At 39.1% G+C, this 17,447-nt stretch overlaps 1 pseudogene; it reads right to left on the bottom strand.

Moving 5' to 3' along the window:
- Positions 1-14,386: 14,386 nt before the first annotated feature.
- Positions 14,387-17,447, bottom strand: part of LOC140945494 (uncharacterized) — a 29,454-nt pseudogene continuing 26,393 nt past the window's right edge.

The following is a 17,447-nucleotide window of genomic DNA, read 5'->3' as shown; positions in this document are numbered from 1 at the left end:
CCAGATGAAGTTCCTTTTGGTTGTAATTTTCGCAACTCTTTTGACTTTCCTGACGTATCCTGCGTAGCATGGAAGGCGCCGGATTTTTTAGGGCGAAGGTTGCCTGGTCTCTGTACAGCGTTTTCCCAGGCCTTCGGTCAGTTCACTTTGGTGACGCCATGGCGAACGGGCAGGAAACACTCACTCACTTCTTCGCTCTAACCACGTGACCCGAAACGCATTAGCCGCGCAGAATAATGCGGCCTTGGGACAAATGATAATAATTATAAAAGTAAATTATAATAATTATAAAAATCTCCCAGAATCCTTTGAGGCAATTTTTTAAAAAGCTATATAACTTTGACAATTTTATACGTAGAAGACTGTCAGACCACAACAAGATAACATTTGCCATAAAATATCTTCCCGTATCACATCTAAGGTAATGACGCCATCAGACAAGTGACTATTTCCCAATTAGGTTTTTTTGTTGCAGTGACAAGATTTCTTTAGAGAGTTAAAAAAAAAAATACAGTCAACTCTCTCTAAGACGGACACCTTTGGGACCGGCACTAAGTGTCCGTCTTAGAGAGGTGTCCGTCTTATAGAGAGTCAAATAAAAGGAGTAAAGAAAGGTAGGGACCAACTCTAAGTGTCCGTTTTACAGAGGTGTCCGTCTTATAGAGGTGTCCGTTAAGAGAGAGTCGACTGTAGCACATTTGAGGTTTTAGTTGTGTAGGGCATTTAAAAATGACCCGTTGACTTCCGGCATTTAAAATTTAAGAGGGTAATATATGAGCATGAGCGAAAAAGTCGGGAGACTAGGCCGAGGGCACGGCAGAGAAAATTTGCGGGAAAGTAATTTTCTACCTGATAATTTTGTTCATGACCAAAAGAGGGACGTGACGTCATTAGTCACGTGAACAAAGCGTTTTGAATGCTTTAGTTCGTTTTTAAAGTACCTTTTCGTCATAAATTGGCAAGTTTTTGCTGTATTTCTCAACAATTCTTAGCGTAGTTTTAAAGCGTCGCAGAACTCCCTTTTATTTAGGTTGAAGCACAAATCTTGGATAGGAAGCACTGCGAGCCACGCCGATGAACCTTTTTCCATCGCCAGATCTAATGCTCGCTTAGTCTTCTGTGGTGCCATCTCCTTAATACGTTTTCGATCCCTTTCTTGGAGTTCCTGTAATCTTTTACTTCACACTGCCTGCAGTGCTGATTTTATGACGGAATCTTCGGTAGCTGGTGTGACTGAGATACGATTTGTTGACCGAGGGGTGTTGTTACCCTGACTGAAGAAGCTTACTCGCGGCTTGCTTCAAGGCCCAGACCACCCAGGCGGACTGCAAGCGCTAATAATGATAATAATAATAATAATAATAATAATAATAATAATAATAATAATAATAATAATAATAATAATAATGAATAAAAAAAGGTAATAATAATTATAGAATGAATAAAGATTTTTAGTAAAATCCACCTAGTGGTCTATTATCAATGCTGCGTTCTGGTTGGTTGAGCTACTACTAGGCTATATGTTATAGCCCACTAGTAGCGAAAAGCACGCGCTTTTTGGCGCCAAAAAAGGATTAAAGTCTAGCTTCAACTAGCTAATTTTTTTTTATTCTCGACATTTTTGACCAACTATTTGGATTTTAGTAAAACAATTATTCCTCTCGCCCTCATGGCGTTTGAGTCAATAGTCATTCGGCCTTCGGCCTCATGGGCTATTGACTCAGTGCCCATTCGTGCTCGAGGAATAATTGTTAAAGAAGCAGCACATACACAGAGTTGTTTTTCGTCTACTGTTCCTAATCGAATTTTAATTTGGAAATGATGGTTTTTGTAGAGAGGGGAAAAACCGGAGTACCCGGAGAAAACCCTCTCGAAGCAAGGGAAAGAACCAAAAACAAACTTAACCCACATGTGGCGTCGACGCCGGGATTGGAACCCGGGCCACATTGATGGGAGGCGAGTGTTCTCATCACTACGCGACCCTTGCTCCCCCACTAGGGACTAATCAAGGACGAAGGGAGAAATTTCGAGGACGCTCGCGCGCGCTTTATAAAAAAGCCCTAAAAGCTAACCAAAACTACCCGGCGCCTGCCATGCAGGCTATTTCTGACGACGAAAGTAATGAGTACATAAATTTAATTGTTCACTCATTCATAATATGTATTTTTGAGAATATCTTTCTTAAATGTATTTCAACCAGACGTGCTAAGTGGAATGACTTAACCACAGATATCTATTCTGACTAGGGAAAACACGAACAAAAGCCTACGGCCCTTTGCATGACTTGATCACGTGATCAAGTTCCGGTAAACACGAAAATAGTTCACTTTTTCAAAAATTTTGTTAGCACAAGCTAAAAAAGTATATTAATATTAGGTAACCTGAGAATTTTCAGCCGTATAATCTCAAAAGTAGCGATTGCAACGGCCGCCGAAAGTTAGAAGCATTTGTATGAGAAAAACAACTTTTGCTATCCAGTCATGCTTGCATGGTTTTCCATACAAATCCTTGTACTTTCGAAATTTTCAAGACTGTCATGAAATAGTTCCTTAAGCATTACGGGGCTCCAATCTCCTTTTAATTTGTAACAGGCAATTTGAGCCCTTAAATGCGTAAGGGAAATGTGTAACGACAGTTTAAAAATTTTAGAATTTCCAAGGATTTACATTAAGGCATTGATCAAAGAGGTCTATGAGCCAACTCGTGAATTTAGTATAACAGGTTTTACTCCGGTCAATTTGGGTGGGAGGCAACGCCTTGCAGTGGAATTTTAAGGTGTGGGCCTCCTTTCTTTCAGGTAAACTTTTCGTTGCATCTTTTTACTAAGGCCCAGTTCAAACGTCGATCTTTTCATGAACCGAAACTAATCCCTTCAATTAAGTACATGAAAAGATCGACCTTTGAATCAATTAGTCCGGCATATCTAATTTGGCTCGATCTATGAGTTAAGGTGGCACAAATGGGGATTTCCACTGAGGAGCGACTTCGTGTCAAAGGTCGAACTTTTCATGCGCCGAACCTAATGCATAAATTACTACCTGTAACTTACTTTAACTGGTAAACCTCGTAGACCATTGCAACTCGTGAAAATGAATCGAGTTCGACTACTTAAGTTCGATGTCTGAATCAACCGTTGAACTCATATTTGAGTCGAACCAAACAGCAATTTGAAAAAATCGGTACATGATAAGCTCGACGTTTGAGCTGGGCCTAAGGTAAACGTAAGAAAAATTTCAATCTTCACCGCAGAAAACCACACTTCGGACTCCCCATATTGACTTATGAGACTTCGACAATCTCGATAATCCGAGCCAGATCTGCCCCCACCATACAAACGTCTGTAAAATTTCGCGACTTTGAGATGCTATATCTGCGTTAGTTTTCAACAAACTACTTTTAAACTTCCAGTGTTTTGACGGATTTTCCCCAACTTGTCCATGTCAAAAGTTGATAGACGTGTGATATACTGGGCAACATGGCAGCTAACCCTACAGCACAATTCCAGTGCGTTTCATAACATCTTGATTTCGACGATGAGAGCCATCAGCTAGATGAGATCATGTCAGATACTGACAATCCACGTTCACATATTCAGCCGGTACCACTGGAGTGCCCATTCCTTCATATCAAGAGCTAGAAATCACTGTTAAAAATGCCAAATTCCACACTTGCGACGTTCCATCCAACGAGGAAGGAAGTTGCGACGGGGCGAATTATGAACGACGTAAACATCAAATGAGCAAATGCGGTTATCGCTCGGTCATTTACAAGCCGTATCAACCGGTTGGGGAGGTGTTTCTGGATAATTTTGAGCGCCTTGGGACAGGAACAAACGGAACAAAACAACCAAGCATATTTGGGCGAGAAGCCCTACCCTTTGGGGCGGCACATACATAGATGGCTTATACAAGGAATACCCCACCCCCCCGGGGTCATATCGTGTCGCCTGCTTCTTGTACATGTCATCTCTTGTACTTTTTATGTTGCCTCCTCTACCTGGATGTCGTCTCGTCCTTTCTTCTTACGTCATCTTGTCTACTTGTCACGTCGAAGTATCAGCTTTTCACTGCTGACTATGTTTCTTTTATCTTGTATTAATAATCAGCAGTGAAAAGCTGACGCTTTGTTAGCTGTTGCCTTATGTAAACTTACTGTTACGAATTTTGAATTCTTAATCACACTTCCAGACCCCTTGTAAATTTTGTATAAATAGCTGTGGCGTCGCAGCTTCCTCTTCTAAAACTTTGCTCGCGCAAATGATCCCGCCGGCTAAGCAGGCTAACAGCAGGCAATCTGATCTATTCTTGTACAAGACAGTGAAACATAATGATTACTAACAGTTAAATTGCATTAGCCTGAGCAAAATTTAACTATGATTAGAACGAACGTTATCCCATAAGGCCGAGTTAGTTTTAAACTTTGATTGGTATTCATGCTATATCGTATGGGGCCGAGTGAAACTGAGAATTAATCAACATCACTTGCGTTTTGACAAGTTCGAAAAGTTCTTTGCCTTCGTGATAAACCGATATAATGCCAAGAGCCATAATCGGGGTAGAAGACCGAAACTGAATACCTTCCCCAGTAATGGGGTTGGTTCCATCGAAATAGACAAATATGCTCTTTCTTAAGCACAAATTGCGTCATTTCGTGTGACACGCGCGCACATTTTTTGCGAGGGTTCCGCGCAAAGGAGAAACAAACAAATTGGCGTCAGAAATTACCTCCGTAGCAAATGAATAAATTCAATTTCTTTCATCATTCCCTCTTCTGAATTTGAGACAAGCCCTTTAGGATAACCTCTTTGACAATAACTCTGAAAATAAGGACTGTGGATGTAATTCTGATCATGTTAATCACCGAAGTGAGTGTTTTAAGGACCGCGCCCACTATTGTTACTGCGCACATTTTCTGCGCATGCCAAGGTAGTCGCGCGCGACACGAAAGAAATGCGCAACACGTAGGACACGCGGACTGGTTTTGTCTTCTCTAAGTCTGGAGAGTTCTAGTTATTTCTTGTGGAAAAGATGCGTCGTTTTTCAAAAGATGAAAAACAATTTCTATTTAACTTGTCAGTTCTTTGAAAACCGAAGAAGTATGCGCATGTTGCTATTTCTACCGTATGGTCGATCTGACCAAACATTTTATAGTCAAACAAAAGTCAATTCTAAAACATCAAAAGTTATTGCTTCGAGATGTTACGCTTGGAACTTGGGTATTAAACAATCCCTTAACAGGCAAGGATCAGTAAATCAGAAGGAAAATAGCTCTAAGTCCTCCGCTTACTCGAGAAACTGCAAGCTTAACTTTTTATCGGCTAATCGGCTATAAACACTTTCCCGAATATTTCTTTAATTTTGTAAGATTTTATGTAATTATTCACCAGAAGATAGACTAAGAGCGTTCGAGTATATACAGATGTCCCTTTTATTGAGAGTCCGAGGCTTTTATTTGTCGAACAACCAAGAAAAAAATTATCACAAGATTGCTTGGATTATTGAGATCGCAGCTTCACAAATAGTTGCGGACCACAAAGGAAACGCTTTCATCGTGGAAAAAAAATTGTTATGCTTCAGTTTACTATTATCATTGTTATTTAAGCATTTTGGTAGTACTAAGAATTAAAATTATTGACTCATTGGGCAGCTTGTCGTGTTGATAGTATTTCTTAAGGTTCAATTTCACGCCACACATAATCTGGACATTTAGACATAGCTGCCATTTGGCTGTTTACAAACTAAAGATGGAAGGTAAATAAAGTATTTCCATTCTAAGACTTCTTAGGTTTAACAGACAATGTTAAGTCTAAAATTAACATCAAGGAACGGAAAATAGTGAATGAACATGACAAAGAATGTTACAGTAAAAAAAAAAATCAAAACGAAATGTATAAAATGATCATTATAGCCCAGTTTATATATGAGGGTACATAAACGCATTCGGTACTACTACTTTCGCAGTATTCAGCTTTTTTAAATGAGAGCTCATGATCATGTATAGAACTTGAGTCTATATATGCAAATCATTTATGTCATATGAAACTTGTGGCAAAGCCCGGAAGAGAAAGCGCAAAGCACAGATATAAGCTCATTGAATGCATGCAATTTTAATAACATATTCGATCGAGGTACCCGGTAAAATGATAAAAAAAAGATAGAAGGTTTACAATCCATATTACATCTACATTTAAAAAAATCTTGAGGACGTGTACAGGAAAGCAAACGATTGAAGGAGTACCTGTCAGTCTAAGAGTCCCTGTCGACTTTTTTCCACTGCAGTACAGTAGTTTGTTTACAGCGCCAGCCTTGGATCTTGAGCTCGTCATACTACTCTATGTGCGCTGGAAGTAATCTTTAATACCTTGGAGATTGCTCTTCTCCAAAAAATTTTTGTTAAATTTTTGAGACGGAGAAGCTCCAGTTGAATGAAATAGTACAATTTGTTTTCCTTATAGTCCATGAAATGTTTTGCTTCACTTTCCGTTTTTGTTTTCTTCCTTGGGTTGTTGTTCTCTGACTGTCAGCCATTGTGGATATCCGAGAGTACTCCGCGTTGAGTGAAGCAGTAGTGAAACTGATCAGGGAGGGGATGGGAAAAATTGTAAATGACTCGGGTTAAGCGGTTAAGTTAAGGTCGAAACCAACCAATTTAACTTCTAAAAACGCGTGGTAACCCCTACTTTTTATCTTACCATATGAAAGTAATAAGCCTACTCAGCAAACGATCAATGTTTGGTTCAGGGAAAATGTCGTTTACATTATTTTTAAGGCAAACGCGTGGAGAGGGGTAACTGCTGATAACTTCCCAGTTGTGCTGATATTTCAAAAGAAGACGTATAAAGAGCAGTTGTTATGTTATCATTTATTGCTCATTTTAAAACCTTGTTGCAATTATCATTGCATTTGTGCCAGTTTACGTGTACACTCTGAAATTTGCGGAAAAAATAACTTTTTATCATTTTTCTAAAAAATGCTTATTCAGCGTTTTTCTCCATATTGAAGCGCAGTTATCTCTGAAAAATGTGTGGTTACCCCCAGTTTTCTTTTTGGATTTCAATAGCCGCTGATATGATCTACTTGTCCCACACAGACATTATCTGGGAATTAATACTTCCCATTAGTGGGCACCTTCCTTAATTTTGACAAATCCAGTTACGAAGTGATGTTGATGAATATCTCGTTCGGAGGAAAAAAAGAAAAAAACTTGGGGGAAAAGGAGGGCGGAACGTTGACAACAACAGCAAATAATTGTGTCTAATTTTCCTCAAATATATATTTTTCAATGCTTCACCAGCTTCAAAAGGCGTCTACCGTCAGAATTTCACAGGAAAATACATTAAATACAATAATTTTCCCACCTAACGTTATCCTTGGCAGCCTGGTGCAGATGGTCCAGGTTCGACTCTTGTTTTGTTTTTGTTTTTATTTTTTTAAGTCATAGTTTCCCCATTTGGCTTGTTTACCTTTATTCTTGCTGCTGGCCCATTACAGCTTCGCGAGGTTTTTGCGATAAATGTATTTCTAGTAATTTTTATATAACATTAGGAGGCTCTTGGTTATTCTTCCACTGTGCATGCACTGTATATGGAGATATTAAGCACTTGGAAAATTAAGAGAACAATCAAAAGAAAAAAAAAAGAAAAATGGGAAGATTACCCATCTCCCGAAATTCCACTAGAGCCGCGCAAATTTGCAGGGTTCCCGCGCGAGTTTGTGACGTTGAGGGTGGTGCAGTTTGTTCTAAAATTAACACATTTGGCTATTTCGATGGAACCGCGTGGACCCTGCACTTAAAGTCTCCTACCCCGATTATGACTGCTGATAATGATCTCTTCGTTAGTCGTCTGTCATTACGAAATTTTCTGCCAACCTCATTACCAGTGCTTTACCCGCGCGCAGTATTTGGGAGGAGCGAGTCTCACGCAATTTCTGAGGGAAAAAGCTCGGAAACGAGGTTGATTTTCTTTCTACGTTTTAATGAAATTACCAGCCTACCAGATCCCCCACAGTGGGACTGGGCGGTTCCTTTAAAACACCCACGCTGTGTGCAAATGCCCACCCCGGGACAATACCAAAATTTCATTTTCCTGTAAATAAGCTGCAAATGCCATATTTATGGGAATCTGTGAAAATCTGAATCTAAACACTGGTTATAATGCAAAAAAGATCACATCGATCTGAATAATAACAATGACAGATTTATAAACTAGAATTTTAATAATACCTTTCTTATTTTCAAAGGTATTTAAAATAGTCAATGATAAAAAAAAACAAAAAAAAAAAAACAACGGAACAGCTAAACAAAGTAATTCCGTATCACGATGGAACCGTTCCCTCCACGTACTAATCGTCGCATGATCACACAAAACTGCAAGAAAGTTAACTGAGATTCCAACCCTGTCAACTGAATTAAGGAGGTTTGTGAAACGGTATATAGCTGGGCCCACGAGCGCCGAAGGTGTGAACCACTAGGGGTCCAGGGACATGCTAACCCGTGAACTGAATTTTAAGATATGTGACTCTAAGATGCTATTTCCTGCATTTTGAGATCACAGTCAATGGAAAATAGTGGAGTTTTTAACAGGCAGTGGAAGCTGAGGCCTATTGGTTCCTACTATCACATCAGTGCATTATTGACATTATCGAGCCCAAAGTTATCGCACGCTCATGCTTGGATACCAAAAGGGTAAAATAGGCTGAGAAACCACAGAAAAACGGCAAACTATCGTGCTAAAAAAGATTGGTTAAACAAAGAAAACATTATCTTTCTTTGACTAGGAAGAGTTTTATAAAACGAGAGAATATTAAGCGAAAACGGGAGGCTGGAAATATTCGTCGAAAACAGGAGGTTTGCGGCCAAAACGGGAGGGTTGGAATCTCTGTTTATATTGGCTCTGACCGTTCAAATACCTCGCAGAGTTTTTCTAGGCCTTTACGCCGTGAACCGGCGATTAATATGGCGGGAAGCAATTTCTTAGACTGATGCAAAAAATACTGTGGGGTAGGGTGGGGAAGGAGCGAAAAGCACATTTAAAGCATATGTGTAAAAAATATTCCTTAAAGAAATATTTTAAATATTTTTAAATGAAATATTGAAAAAGGAACGATATTAAAAAGAGGGTCTCAATGGGGTGGTGGCTTTTACGGTTATCGGCTAAAATTTTGGCTCTTTTACGGCTATCGGTTAATTTTTTTCAGTTACGGTTAACGAGTTAAAAATTAACATCTTTTGTTTCAAAAAGTTAAATATTAATTAACCTGTATTTTTTGTATCTTTAAATCAAAATAAAGGTCTTCGGATCATCTCGGGATGAAATAAGCTATTCTTTTCAAAAATTTTAACATTTGATAGATCATACTTTTTATAAAGTATTGCAGTTCTGATGTTATTTTACACATAGAAATGTCAATAGTCAATTTAAAAATAATCTTTGTGAAAAAGCAAAAGCAGACACGCGAACGTCCAACTCAAGGCCGGGGCGCGACATTCATTATAACAGAAATGGCCGTTTTCACACTAGAGAAGGATTATTCGTGTGAGACGAGTTATCCGTTTGATGATTCGAGTCAGATAGGTGATACGTCTTATTTTGGCAATAGAATAGTTTTAATTTTGAATGAACAATCCGCCTGACTTTTGAAGACAGGATTATCCGTTCCAGATAGCCTGTGTACAGCCGCGCCCTCCCCTCAGAAAAAAATCGGAGGAGGGATGTCTGTGGGGAGGGCTCGACTGTACACAGTCTAGTCTTAAACGGATGATCCATTTCTAGGACTAGTGTGAAAACGGCCAATAACAAAATTCCCGTGTCCAGTGTTTTTAATGATAGCGAAGGACTGTACGGAACGACTGTCTGCCGTTGCCTTGTCCGTAGGCCGCATTATTCCGAGCGGCTGATGTCTTTCTGGTCACGTGGTCCGAGCGAGTTCGCCACTGAAATGCCTTGACCGAGATTGCGTGGGAAGACGCCGAACAGGGACTAGGCATGAAGATGTCTACCGTAGCGTCCGAGAAAGACAGGGAAATGTTTATCGGCAACGTGTTTTACAAACAGTGACTCCACTCATTTTCCACCATCATTTTGTTGAGAAGTGCTTCAGGAAAGGTCTTACTTTGATACGGTACGGACCTCAAAACTCGGCTAGCAAGATTTGTTCTCTACAAAAGCAATGGAGGATTTGGAAGCCCTTTGCAAGAAATTATCTTTCCTGTCTACAAAAAATCAGCTCAAATGGAATGGATCTAAGAACGACCTACTCAGGTTTCTGGCCTTGCATTTGGAAGTTCAGCCTAATCAATTTCGCGCTAACGACAACGGAACTTGTGCTGTTTTCAAGATTCAAAACATCACTTGTAACTTCTACCACAAAGCGAAAACTCTACAAATTCAAGGAAAAGAAGATGCAGACAAACTGAGAAAAGATTTAATTAATCTAACTTCAACTTGGGCACACCCGGTTAGCGAAACGTTGAACGCATTCCAAGAGAATCTAGACAACGATGTTCAAGCGAGAGAGGTGATAGCCACGGGGCTTGTTTCGCCTAGTGATGACCCTATTACAATTAATGCTGACAACAGCCTTGGAGGGGATTTTGCTAAACCTCCAGTTTCACCCACTGAAGACGACCTAGCCAAGGCTGAAAATTTTATTGATAGCGCATACATGGAAGTCATTTTGGATGCTAACAAATCTCCATATTCAAACCTGGTCAAGGATATCGAAGCTGATTACGACAGTCAATTAACTCACTTGTCGTTGTTGTTAAAAAAAGTGTCAAACGAACTAAGTGACCTGAAAGCTTCTCATGTAGCTTTACTGGCAGCAAACAATGAAATAACAAATGAATTGACCGCGCTACGAAATGACGTAACCTCTCACCTCCAGACCCAATCACAAAGGTTGCCGGAGACAAATGATCTGAAAGATTCTCATGCTGCATTACTGGTCGCTACCAACGAAATAGCCAATGAAGTAATTAATCTTCGAAATGACATAACTTCTCACTTCCAGAAACAATCGCATATCTTGTCTGATTCCCAGGGGTGGACAAGTGTCGGTAAAAATAGAAGACCCATAGATATACAAAATAAATTCAAGGCGCTTGAGGTTTCCGACGGTGAAATATCGCCTAAAGCATCAGACGCCAAACCTGATAAAAATTCGCCGCTGATAATCAATGCAGATCGATCCACGCCTATGACCTTGGCTGATCAACTAGCAGAATATCGATTACAACACAAGCAAAAGTTCATTTCTCAGTTTACTACTGCAATCCCTGAATCATCCACTCCACCTTCCATTGCTAACTCTACAGCTACAGTTCTCAATTCCTCAAAGCAGGTTCCTGTTAGTGCAGACAAACCGACAAAAGCCTGCCTAATTGGTGACTCGCTAGTCAAAAATATTGAATCTAGGAAATTATCCCGTGCCTGCAGAGGGAAGACTATAGTTGAATGTTCTCGAGGAGCCAAGATTAAAGATATCCACAAGAAAGCAAATGAGTTTCTTGCGTCCGGCCACATTGATGGGAACACGGCCTTAATCGTTCATTGTGGAACAAATGATTTATCTGTTGAAAATGAAGACGCGGCGGCCACGAAACTGCGCACGCTAATCAATGACCTGAAACCGAAGACAAAGTCCCTGGCCATATCGGCTGTGACGTTAAGAAATGAGTTTCGCCAATATTTAAAGAAGACCTCAGGACTGATCCTAACAACTACAGACCTATCTCAGTTCTGCCTGTAGTAAGTAAATTAATTGAAAGAGTTGTTTTTAATCAATTATATGAATATTTAAATAATAATAACTTGTTAACTGAATCACAATCTGGCTTCAGACCTATGTTTTCCACTGAAACAGCTTTACTTGAGGCTACGAATGAATGGCTATGGAATATTGACGACAGTCTCTTAAATGGTGTGATATTCCTGGACTTGAAAAAAGCTTTTGATACCATGGATCATGCTATCCTTCTGGGAAAGCTTAAACTCTATGGGGTCAGTTCTCAATCCCTTAACTGGTTCCAGTCCTATCTATCTGACCGAAAGCAACAAACGTTCATTGATGGAGTTCAATCTGATTTCTGTAATATAACATGTGGTATTCCACAGGGGTCTATTTTAGGCCCTCTCTTATTCACTATTTATATTAATGATCTCCCTTCATGTAATTTGTTTTCAAAACCCAGAATGTATGCAGATGATACTACCCTTACCACATCTGCAGAAGACCCATGTGTCCTTGAACATAAAATGAATTATGATATGAATTTAATCCAGTCATGGCTGTCAGCAAACAAATTAACTTTAAATGTTAAGAAGACTAAATACATGCTTATAGGGAGCCAATTTAAGTTATCCCAAATAAACAGTGACTTCACAGTCAAAGTCAATAATACACCCTTAGAAAGAGTAATTAAACATAAATCCCTTGGAGTTCAAATTGATGAATCTTTGAACTGGCGCCCACACATTCATACCATTTCAAAGAAAATATCCGCTGGTATTGCTATCTTAAGGCGTGTAAGTCATTTTATACCATTTGATACTAGAGTGAACATGTACAATGCACTGGTAATGCCATATTTTAATTACTGTGGTGCCGTTTGGGGTAATATCAATAAGGGACTAGCAGACAAACTTCAAAAGCTGCAGAATAGGGCTGCTAGAATTCTCACCTTTTCTAACTATGACGTTCGCTCAAGTGTTTTGTTGGATGAGCTTGGCTGGAGAAAGGCTAGAATATGCAAGACTTAAACAGTTGGCTGTGACAATGTATAAAATCCATAATAATCTTTTCCCATCGTATCTGAGGCGGATCTTTACCAACACCTCAAATGTACATTCACACAATCTTAGAAATTCTGAGTTAAATTATTATGTCCCCAGACCCAAAACTGAGTCTGCAAAAAGGAGCCTACACTACAGAGGATCTGTTCTGTGGAACAAGATTCCCTCAGAGATTAGAAAACTGCCCAGTTTAAATGTTTTTAAAACTTCAATTCATGGGAAAGATTTTTCTAATACACCATGACCTATTGTAACTCTTATTATCCATAATGTAAGTTTTTGTATTTTTAACATTATAGTCAATAGTTCCTTAGTCTTTTAGTCTTAGTATTTTAGTCTAGTTTTAAACACGATTCCTAGGAAGACCATGTAAAATGATACGATTTCGTGTATAAATAAAGATTGATGATGATGATGATGACTTCTCTGCGTGTTGTTTCACTAGTGTTTCGAGGGCACGGCTTCCTGAAAAATGCAAATATTAATTCCCAGCAAGAAGCCACACTTTCGCTATGGAAAAAATTAGTTCCCCGGAAATGGAGCCTAGGTCTTGGTTAATACCTAAAAGGCGCTTCGCCTAACGTGCGTACGGAGTCACACTAGCCGGGAAATAAAAATGAGTTTAGTACCTTCCTTAAAAGAAGCAAATCTAGGGAACACTTTCTTTTACGGTTAACTCTTTTTTACGCTATTTACGGCTAACGGTTAAAATTTTTTTATTTTTACGGCTATCGGCTAAATTTTTGGCCGTTTTACGCCTATCGTTTAACCCCATTGAGACCCTCCAACAAGAACTGACAAATGCCCCACCCCCGGGCCGACAAGATGACAAATGCCCGGGGGATGGGCACGCTTGGAATTCAGTGCTGAAGCATTATGTCGTCTTGTCTTCTTATAAGGGACCTTAAGCAACGACGACGATGACGGCAGTGAAAACATCACTAAAAAAAGGAATTTTGCACCCTTTCAAACTTCAGAGAACTTTATCGCGTCTATTTGGAACCGCTCGATTCGTCAATTGTAGGCGACTTTTCATGAAGTTGAATTCTTGAGGGCTTTATCCATGTTCAAACAGAGAAGGGAAAAAGCCGGAAAAGAGGCCTTGATTTTCTTTTTATGTTTTTTAAAACATAGAAAGAATTAGATCCATAAATATGTCAAATTAGTAAAATCCAACTAGTGGTCTATTATCAATGCTTCGTTCTGATTGGTTGAGCTACTACTAGGCTATATGTAATAGCCCACTAGTAGCAAAAAGCGCGGGCTTTTTGGCGGCAAAAAAGGATTAAAGTCTAGCTTTAACTAGCTAAATTTTTTTATTCTCGATATTTTTGACTAACTAGCTGGATTTTACTAAAACAATTATTCCTCTTGCCCTCATGGCCTCTGAGTCAATAGCCCATGAGACCTTCGGCCTCATGGGCTATTGACTCAGAGCCCACTCGGGTTCGAGTAATAATTGTTAATAATACGCTTAATGCGTTTGTGTCTATTCTGAGTGATTAGATCGAAGGTTCATTACATCGTTACGATAAAAGCAATTTTGTGAATCTAATGGAAATAATGTAAACTAGAGAACCCTGCCGGGGTACACCAATGTTACTTTATTACTGAAATACAATGAAAGCTTTTTTTTAGATGGAAACACAAGAGACTGAAAAGAACATTAAATTTGCTTATACGATATGTCTACAAAATCATACAAGTCAACATAAAGCAGACCTTAGTGCCTCAAAACTACATTTAACACTTATTTGATTTCTTTTTCGAGAAAGCGCAATTACTAATAAAAATGAAAAAGGTATTGCTTAGTGGCTATCATGTAACCTTACACCTTCGGTTGTTGCTGTTGTTGTTTGTTTGTTCATAATGCCCTTTTTACTAAACCCAAAATTAAAAGCAAGTTAATTATAGCTATTTAGCGCATCGTCTCAAACATGCCAAAAGGTTTACTTAAAAAAGCTGTGTCCCGAAATTCATTACAAAACTGAGCAGCAAGTGTGTCATAGCTAAGTAGCACATCGTCTCAAACATGCAAAACCTATTGTCAGTCTGTGCATAATCAGTGCAATAGGTGGTCAGATCTCAGAAAACCTTTCTTTTTTAGGCAATCCTGCCTCTCTTGTTTGTGTTTGAAACTCTTCTAACCGTTGGTTTTCATGTTACGTTAACGGTAATCCTAGTACAGATTCGTCCAACTTATTGAAATAGACAGTACCAAAGCGCTTGATAGAAAAAAAAAGTGACCATGAAAGTATGTATTAGCTCTTAAATTTGGGAACTGAACTCCCTTTCTAAACGTATAAACGCCTATATTGTATCAGGAGTTACGGTTTGAACTTAGGCGTGCAAAAGATGATTTAAAAAAACAAACTTCCAAAAATGGTTTTTATTTCTTAAATTCTTCCTTTTTTCCCTTAAGGGAAAAAGTAACATAACTATAAGAGAGCTTAATCGGTGACGTCTTAGATTATTAAAAACGCATCTCCTTTAGCGCTCACAAAAAAAAGAAAAAAAAAACGGATTTTACACTAAACCCTAGAGCCGTGACATACCTAACAATCATATTATTCTACATAATATATCATGGGGTACTTTTATTCAACTATCAGTTTTCCAGCTTTATTTCGTGGCAGCAACCAATTGCCTTATAGTTGAAAATAGCCTCTTTAGCAAGGACAGGATATAATTGCGATTAATTTAGTTATGAATTTTTAATTTTAGTTATGCGCAATACAGGAAAACAAGCCCCGTCAGCGAAATGTCAAGGCTGATGCAGCTCACTGCATTTTGGTTGTTTCGTAAAAAGTTTCTACTTCGTCTGGTGTGAACTTGCGAGTTCCTGCCAGGAATGTTCGGGCGAAGGTGCTGCGGTAGCTGTACCCGCTCGGTGGGCTGTAAGTATAGCCAAGCTCGCTGTAAGAATCGCTATTGGACGACGCGTAGCTGGAAATGTAAATGTCATATCCACCTCCGAATGTAGGCCCAGAGTACGTTTCAAAGAATATGGATCTTTTGTTTGAAGCATAATCCCCTGTTTGAGGCAATTTGACAGGTGCCCATTCAGGCTTGTTCACCAGTGAAAACAGAAACGCTTTTGAATCGTATTGATACCGGCCATAGCGACCGTCGGCTGAGAAAGAAAAGAAAAAGAAGTAAGTGCTAATAGCGACATTGTCGCAGTACTTACAGCGAAACCATCCATATAATGTAACTTTTTTAAGGTATGCAGCTATACAAGAAAAAGGCTCGTAGACAGTTACTGTAGCGAAGAAAGAGGGTCTTTATTCCATCATTTGTTACTATTGCTATGCTGGACAACATTCTATGTTCCCCGCACACTCTTTCCTCGCCGCGATCCACCACCGTAATTACCGACGACTTGCTTCCTCAGGCCTCATCTAGTCCAGAGGTCGTGGGTTCGAATCCCATCGATTTTAAAATATTCCTTTCCTTGCCTGCCTCGTATGGTCCCCTAATTCCCTTTACTGAGTCTATCGCTCAGTAGGGTCCTAAGGGTTATTTGCAGCACTTAAATTTTTACTTTAGAATTAATCCGATTCTCTCTCTGTTCGATCATTTACCGTAGTGCTACGAGACTAAAAATTCTATATGAACTTCATACAGTTCACTATACTCTAACAAGAACATGGAAGGCTTTACCTCCTTTAGTAACCGATACTGCTGGAATAAGCGCCCCCTTCAAATAAACCCCCCTCCGCCTCCCTCGAATTAGCGCCCCTTTAACCCTTTGTATATTTTCCCGCGAGTTAAGTTTTATTTTTGGTTTTGGCGCATGCGCTTAAGAAAAAATTTGGACGGTTTTGCAATATCTATTTCGATCTTTCTTTCTCGCTTTCTTTCTTTTCCTTTCCTTTCTATTTTATATCGTTTTGTTACCCAACTTTTCGCCTTGCATGACCCTTATTTTCCTAAAAGTGTTTAGAACACGACGAACGAACTCACTGTAAATGTGAGGGGCAAAAACAGTATATAGAGAATACTTTATGGAAAGTGCTGGCGTACGGTATTTACGCACGAGTTGTTGACGTATCAGAAATCGAACGAGTGAGCGCAGCGAGCGAGTAAGATTTCTGATACAAAAACAACGAGTGCGTAAATACCGTACAAAGCACTTTCCATGTGGTATTGTGTTTATTATATACATACTGAGACATTCATCATTTTGGCGGCCTTTTTATTTTAAATCTTTCAAAAATGCTAAAATTTGCCGCTACACACTTACCGCAAAATGACAACGAAAATGACGTATCAGCTTTTTAGTAAAAACGTTTGTTAAAAACATAAATGAAGGTGAGGATATGAGGTAATCCAAGAACTATAAGTAATCTTAACTGTTTGTTCTCAATGCACAATTGAAAGTAAAATGAAATGAAAAATGAAAGTAAAATGGCCGGTTTCAATATAAGCTTAAGCTTAAATGAAAGGCAAAGTAGCTCCGACAAAGAGCACAAGAAAAGCTTACGTCTCGTTCTGTTTATCCCTTTCCGCTGTTGTTTCACCGGCTCTCTACCATTTTCTTTATCGACAGTGAAACAAACGAAACTATTCCACTCCATTTCCGAAATGTTTTTTCACTTTTTTAGCGAGACAAACTCTTTGAGTAAAACTTTTCTCGTTGAATGTGTGCGAA

This window comes from Porites lutea, chromosome 8, assembly GCF_958299795.1.
Source record: "Porites lutea chromosome 8, jaPorLute2.1, whole genome shotgun sequence".
In the NCBI taxonomy this organism is placed as follows: domain Eukaryota; kingdom Metazoa; phylum Cnidaria; class Anthozoa; order Scleractinia; family Poritidae; genus Porites; species Porites lutea.
Note: the sequence above shows the minus strand (reverse complement) of the source record. Positions and strands in the feature narration are given on the sequence as shown.